This window comes from Hibiscus syriacus, unplaced genomic scaffold (genome assembly GCF_006381635.1).
Source record: "Hibiscus syriacus cultivar Baekdansim isolate YM2019G1 unplaced genomic scaffold, ASM638163v2 tig00112535_pilon, whole genome shotgun sequence".
Lineage (NCBI taxonomy): Eukaryota > Viridiplantae > Streptophyta > Magnoliopsida > Malvales > Malvaceae > Hibiscus > Hibiscus syriacus.
The window spans coordinates 112,465-120,484 of record NW_024063360.1 but is presented as its reverse complement, the minus strand read 5'-3'; the positions used below and the strand labels follow the sequence as shown (position 1 = coordinate 120,484).

At 33.0% G+C, this 8,020-nt stretch overlaps 1 long non-coding RNA gene across 3 annotated transcripts; it reads left to right on the top strand.

Annotated features, from left to right (window-relative positions):
- The first annotated feature begins 715 nt into the window (after positions 1-715).
- LOC120181801 lies at positions 716-3,757 on the top strand. Of its 3 annotated transcripts, none has more exons than XR_005521784.1 (8): positions 716-1,279; positions 1,690-1,770; positions 1,872-1,950; positions 2,199-2,315; positions 2,501-2,597; positions 2,739-2,778; positions 3,156-3,314; positions 3,610-3,757. It is a non-coding gene; the product is annotated as an uncharacterized LOC120181801 (long non-coding RNA). The 3 variants fall into 3 exon arrangements; XR_005521782.1 differs by having other exon boundaries at positions 2,199-2,341; XR_005521783.1 differs by having other exon boundaries at positions 716-1,286; positions 2,199-2,341.
- Positions 3,758-8,020: the final 4,263 nt, after the last annotated feature.

Genomic DNA, 8,020 nt, shown 5'->3' with positions numbered 1-8,020 from the left:
TTAATAATAATTAGACATATATGTGTTGGAAAAAATTTCATAATCTTGGAGTTTTGAATTAGAAATTGATCTAAATGTTGTTGAGTAAAATGTGGTACTAATTGTTGGTTCGTATATGTGCATATGTGCACAATGTGTGTAACGTTAATGTTTGAACCGGTTGGGCCACTACAGCAAAACTGTTTTACAGCGGCGTTTTGAGAGTAAACGCCACTAACTTTAAGCATATAGCGGCGTTTTAACTCCAAACGCCACAAAATGGTAACTTTAGCGGCGTTTTTATACAAACGTCGCAATAGGTTCATCAGTAGTGGCGTTTTTTAACAAACGTCGTGACAGAGTAGTACTTTAGCGGCGTTTATATAAAAACGCCACAATAGATTCATCTATAGTGGCATTTTTCAACAAACGCTGCAATAGAGTAGTACTTTAGTGGCATTTTTATACAAACGCCGCTATAGACTCATACTCTAATGGCGTTTTTATACAAACGCCGCTATAGACTTGTATTTTAGTGGTGTTTATATTTTAAAACGCCGTTATAAACTCATACTTTAGTGGCGTTTGTGTTTATAAACGCCGCTATAGACTCGTACTTTAGTGGCGTTTGTGTTTAAAAACGCCGCTAAAGTTTAAAGTTCATAAGTCCAGCGCCCTTTTTCATGTTTTCCCCTTCACCTATTTTTTTCCTTCCCTCTCCCTCCCATTCTGAAAAATAAAAATGTTTCATATTCTCTCTTTCTTCTCTACTTCACCACCATTGAATTCAGATTTCCTGCTTCACCACCACTGCCACTGCACCTCTCTCCGCGCTCTGCCTCCCGTGAGTCTGAGTTGGTGACCTCGCCTAACTCGCCGAGTCACTTGCTCCCAATTCCTTCACTCTCTTCGTTTCCTCTACTAACCCTAACTTACCCCTTCTATTTCTACAATCCAATTTCCTTTTAATTTTCTTTTAGATTTTCAAAATGGTGTCTCAGTCTTTGCCTTCCTTGGACACTTCCGTCCCATCGCCGTTAGAGAAAGATTCCTCGCCCAAGGACGTCGTAAATGTGCACCACCCTTGTTGTTTTCTCTCAATCTCTAGAGAAGGCTTTTCATATCGAAATTCTAAGCTCGGGCTTATTTGGATTTATGGAGTTTGTTTAAATTTATCTAATTCCGCTTTAGATTTTTCATTTTTGCAGCAGTTTCTTGAAATTTTTATACCGGAAAATGCTGCAGTTTCGATGATTTCAGGATCTCTTCAGTACTGCTTTGGTGATTGAATCTCCCAGGTGTAATCTGTAAACATCCATACGATTTTCTACTTATAATAAATTCTGGCATAAATATCTGGGTTATTTCATACCTGTTTGTAGCTCAATTTTTCAAGTCCCCAAATTTGTTTTAAGATCTGTTTGTTCTTGGGATTCTCATATTTTTTCTCTCTTCTACTAATTTTTTTTAATTGAATTCCACTAGGGCTTGTTTCTGGAGGTGGAGTTTCTTTCAAATTTACAACTGATTTGGCAAATCAGAAAGATAAAATAGCAGCTACAACACAATTAATTTTGATGCCATTATTTTGTTGTATCAATTATTTGTCTTTGTTAAGATAATAATTTGATTTAGAACTAATTTGATTTTTCAGCTAATATTGTCTCTAGCGTAAATGAAGATGATTTAGAACTAATTTTGTATTTGCAGGTGGAGGGGCTTTCAGAATTTTATGAAGTATGTAAAAAACTTGATATTGGGCGTGGAGATTGGCATATTAAGATAGAGCAGGTTAGGGAATTTCAACTTTGGTGCATGCTGTGATAGATTCGCTTTGCCTTGAACTCTCATGAGTTGAAGAAACTAATTTTCATTTGAAATTTATGTTGAAGCCCCCCTACATCCTTTCTACAAGCAAAGGAAGATTATGTAAGTGAAACTCCACAGGCTTCAACTGTGCGTAAAGATCAGGTCTAAAAGATGATTTATATATATTTATATGCCTTTACATACATGCAATTAGATGTAATATATGTAATATGATGAATTTGTGTTAATTTAGATACCTAGTTATAATGATCAACCATTTTTCATCATTATTCTGCCAGTTGTGCTATTATTCATATATAATATTCTATTACCATCTTTATGACATGTTTTTCATGTTTTGATTTTTGCTACTTTCTGTTAATCTTACAAAAGATTGATATGACAAGCAGATTGAAAACCCAAAAGAAGTGTTGGTCGTTGAGTGCAAGAAAACCCCAGAGGTGCAGCAATGTTCACCACCTCCTCTGCCTAAACCAGAAGAAGCGGAGAAAGTGGAAGAGCCTATGGTTGAACCGCCTAATTTATTGATAATGTAGTAGTCTTTTTTTATGGTTTCATCTGCAACTTTTGCAGTTTTAGTATGAGTTTTTCTTTTTATTATAATGGTTTATACAATCATGTCTCGGTTGCATCAAAATTAGATGAGAAGAATTCCTTGGCATTGACTATTGTTCTTGCTATTTTAACATAGTGCTGGTTGATGGGAAGGGTCCTCACACTCTAGGAGTCAATCTGATGTTGTAAGGATGTTAAGCCCCGCCTTTGGAGATCCGATATAGGAGAAAGTGGTAAATATTGGGCGTTTAGTCTCTGCAATAGTAATTATTATAAGAAAACTGAAAGGGATTATGTTTGTCTCTATATCTTCCACTTGAATTATAAAAATAACATTGCATTCTCACTTGTTTTATTTCTTTTTGTGTACCCAGATGGTATTTGGGTTAAGGAGAACTTTGTCAAGCAAGAAAGGTAATGTAACACCCATGAAGATGCTCTTGGCCCAGGAAATGTCAAAAGATGTGGAGTCTAAGCGTAACCCACCCATTGTGGTTGCTAAGTTGATGGGACTTGATGGGCTACCAAGGAAGCAACATAATTCATCTCCACAATGATATTTTATAAAATAGTTAATCGGAACAGAGAAGCATAAACTTGGAGAAAAACATATTTTATAAAATTAAGAGGGTTTTAGTTAGTATATATAAGATGAAAGAAATTGAGATATTATTACTTATTGAATGTGAAATTTTAGGATCGTGTTTGATAGTGTTGTTTAAAAGGTATAAATGCCCTTAACCTAATGTCTTTTAGCAAAGATATGACTTTCTGCTATTGTATTGCTGCAGATTACAACTGATGATTTGCTCCAAGTGGCACATATCGAAGAAAGGGGTATGCTAGATAATAAGGACAGAAGTCTAGAAACATGGACACGAGTGGCTATAAATGAAGCAGCAATGGTTGTTGTAGTTGTGAACTTCCCTGATCTCAGAAACTTCGAATTCGTACGACTTTTACTTGTTTTTTTCCATTTTGCAAATTTTTTAACTCAATATGCACTGCTATTATATGTTTTGCACCTCTTTCAGTGCATTATTTGGATATTGACATACAGTTCATGCCAGATCTAGTTTCTTATGTTGTTATGCATTACTATAATCACGAATTATATTGTTGTGTTAATGACTAAGTCAAGTGTTTCTGCTGGTTGATTCTATGCCAAATGTTTTCTCTTTTTTTCTCTATATTAAGTTTCCTGTTGATTCTTATTAGTATTTCTTATATTTTTGTATCTTCCAGACTTCTTGTTTGCGTTTGGTTGAAGTAGAAGTCCGCGCAAGGAGTCTTCTTGGTGAACCGGAGCTTGGGGATTTTTTACTTCCTTTCCCCACGAAAGAGCAATGAAGACTAAATTCTAGTGAACAATATTTTTTTAATTGGAAGTGAAAGAACGTAGACTAAATTCTATAGAACAATGTCAAACTACATTACATTTAATTTTAATTTTTATAAATTTTAATTTATTTTGTTGTTAAGTATTTTTCTGCATAACTTGTGTCTTTATTAAAATGTATGGTTGTTAATTAGATAAAGCTAGATGATATTAAATTATGGTGATGTAGAGCAGAAATGAAATATGCAAAATCATCTTAGCTAAAGAAAGGTAACTAACGGCGTTTGAATCCAAAAACGCCTCTATAGATCTGTCATTTTGCGGCGTTTTTTTCCCGAAAACGCCGCTATAGATATCAACTTTTGCGGCGTTTATTCCAAAAACGCCGCTATATATATCGACCTTTTACGGCGTTTATTCCAAAAATGCCGCTATAGATCTGACCTTTTGCGACGTGTGTTACAAAAATGTCGCTATATATGTTGACCTTTTGCGGCGTTTGTTACAAAAACGCCGCTATAGATGTTGACCTTTTGCGGCGTTTGTTCCAAAAACGCCACTATAGATCTCGACCTTTTGCGGCGTTTGTTCCAAAAACGCCGCTATAGATCTTGACCTATTGTGGCTTTTTTGTTCTCAAACGCCGCTAACTTTAGCGGCGCTGGTATTGCCGGCGCTTCTTGCGACGTTTTTCCTATCGCCGCAAATGTTTTTAGCGGCGCTTAAAAACGCCGCTATAAGACTAAAAAAATGCCGCTAAAACTTTGTTTTGCTGTAGTGGGCTCTTTGTGGCCTTGCGGATATTTTTACACAAATGTAAAATATTTTTCTTCAAATAGAGCATATCTTTTCAAAATTTGTTTTGGAATTAAAAGAATAAATATTAAAAGGTTCTTTTAATCAAAACAATAATTTTGGAAATTGTTTGGTTGCTTGATTCTCATTAATACTTCATTAGGTCAAAAATTTTCAATTGTTCACAATGTAAAATCACTTAAATACCTTGTAAACCTACTAGGTTAAACACAATTCAAAACAACTCAAAAACAATTCAAAAAGAATTTTCTTTTCTTCTGCTCTAGTTATTTTTGGTGATAGACAAAGGCAAGGAATAGTTCGCGATCTCTGTAGTTGTTGTATCCTGGGAGACAGACGACCAACGATCTCAAGCACCATAGGAATAAGCAAAAATCTGTCTTAAGAAAATTGCATAGTTGCAGGCCACAACTCGTTTTTAATCAGTTGTTCTGTTAAAAACATATACTTATCTATATATTATTCTTTTCGATTATTTAAATAATTTTTTTATTTTATCATCTGAGATTACTATACTTCTACCGATATGTACATGAATAAAATTCTTATAGCACGCACATGAATAAAAATCTTATAACACATATGGAGAGAACTCCTATATCATATAATAATTTATAATTTATAAATATTATGTTATAGATAAAATTATATCAAGAATAAATTATTATTATTTTAAATTAATTATCACTTAAATTATTATAATTATACACTAATTAAAATTATCATTTAACAATATAAGTAGCATAATTAGTTTTGTATTTTTAATATAACATCTAAAATGTCATTGAGTGAAAAAAAAGGAGATTATTAGCATTAAACAATGGTTCTTGTTTATGGTGACATCTATGCCGTGTGTAGCCGTGGTTATAAATGATTCATTTCTTCTAATTTAAATAGATAATCATAAGCAATGATTTGTGTTTATTAGAGGTGTTCAAATTAAATTATAACCATTAATCGTAACCGTTAATCGATGTAGTTATTAAATTTTATAGGTTAACTAATTAAATCGTTAAAATTAATGGTTTTGGTTAATCAAATTGCTAAAAGTATTGACTCATGATTACAATTATGATTACAATTTTTTTATAAATGGTAAATCATCATTTAGCCACCGTTAATAAATTATAACAAATTATATTTTTAGATAAAATAGAATTACAAATAAAATCAAGATAGTTCCTCTCTATTTTTTAGTTTTCATGTTTATCTTATATTGCAATTTATTAAATCAAACATAGATGGAAGAAATACATGATTTTTAAATTGTAAAAAAGGAATATACCTCTTAATATATATATTTCTATAAAAAAAATGTGTCTACAAATAAATTTGATGTCTAAATATATGTTTCTATTATCATAAATTTTATAAAAAAATGTTGTGTTGTATTTGAAAAAATTGTAATAGGTACTTAACCTGTGATCGAAGTGTTAATGACGGTTAACAATTTCTTAATTGTTAAGTTACAATTAACAAAATTCAGTAACCGATATAATGGTTAACCGAACATTTAAATGAAATAGTGCAATTAGCCGATCATAAACACCCTTAGTGATGATATTGCAGACGATTTTTTATCATTTGATTTTTTTTGAACTTTAAATAAAAAATATCAAATTATATTCTAATAACAATGACATAAGGAAAAGATAAAATATCATTGTACTCATACATAATTTAATTTTCATAGTAACTTCTTATAACTAATTCATTTGGAAGGCGTCAATTTATTATAATAATGAGTATATACACACACATAACTAATAGTTTGCATATACGTAGCATATATAAAGTTTGTAATTGAATCTTATTCCTATATATAATAGTTAATATACGTGTATTATATATCAGGTTTATATAATTAATAGTTTGGAATATGAACTAAATTACCTCAGTAGTTAAAAGAATGTTTGTTATTTCTAGGTGTTCCAGGTTCGAGCACTAACAACTACAACAGAAGTAATTGAAAGTTCATTGTCAAATTGTTAAAATCATTTAGAAAAGATACACTTTGTAATCATATTAATTTAATAAAAAAACTAATAGTTTGCATATATATATATATACACACATCATATATTGAGTATAAGTAAGCTCATATTTATGTACAACACATGTAAGACATCATATATGTTTATGAACAGTTAGGGCCTCCAAGTCCGAGTAACTAACCTTAGGGTTACTCAAGTCATTTATATTTGGTTTTGTAGCATCCCAAATTTAATTAAAAGATTAAATGGAGAAGTATAAAAAAAATTTAAAGTCATTTAAAATAAAATTGGTGACCAAATTGCTAAATTTTGGATTATTTGGGGTCATTCTGTAAACTCCAAGTCATTTCAGGGACCTAACACCAATTTTACTCATCCATTCTAACCATAGGAAAAAATGGTGTGGTTAGGTGTTAAACTCATAACCTAAGGTATGACAAACCATGCCTTTACCACTAGACTAGATTCCTATTTAAGTTGTAAATTAATAAATATTTTATTTGATTATATACGTATCAGATCAATTCCCAAACAAAAACCCCCATCAGCTGAACCAAGCCCTCGTTGCCCCTCTCGTTGTTTACCCTTCAACCGCCGGTGACAAACACCGACACCACCGGTGTATGCGTCGTCGATTCGCGACCAAAACCCAACCGACCATACTTCGAGAACCCCCTTCGTTTGTCATACAAAGCCCCACAAAGATTCTTCGGAGTTCAAGCTATCTCCTTCGGATTTTTCAATGTTTTCGACCGATCCCGACGTCCATTCAAAACACCGCCACCTTCCATATGCTCCTTGAAGTTTTGTGAACAAACCCTAACCGATGGTGTCCCCTCGTCGTTGCTTCGTTATTGTCACTCGCCCGTCACCGTTGGAAAAAGTTTGAACATTTTAAAATTCCACACTCCGTCGTGTTTCTTCGTAAAATAAAACATGCACAAGACTTCTAAGGTTTCGATCTACAAGACTGGAAATTTCACGCCGAACCGACGACCAGAACCACCGCATGCGCTGCTCTTTGTGCGTGGGCGTCGTCTGTCAACTAGGGGGTCTGTTAACTAGCTGAACCGATCTAAATCGGTTGGGCCGGTCTGGACCGAACTACGCTGAGCCGAGTCGAGCTGTTGATCAACCGTTGACTGGTCGTTGACTTTTTTTGGAACAATTATCCTGATGTTTTTTGTCATCATGAGTCCGTTTTTTAGGTTTGTTTCGCCTAATTCAAACATGGTAAGCTGTTTTTCGCTGATGAATCTCTCAATTCGATCCCTTTTTCGTAATTAAGCTCTGTTTCTGATGCAATTTCTGTTGATATGTATCCGAGATATTATTGGATGTTGGATTCAAGTTGAGAGCGATCAAATAGAGTTTAAATGTTTGATCGATTTAGATAAAAAAATCAAGGTAATACATTACTACCATTTGTATGTTTTACGGAACATGTTGGTATTTGTTAATGCATGAGTAATTATGTTTGATCACGTGTGTAGTTAATATTTATAAA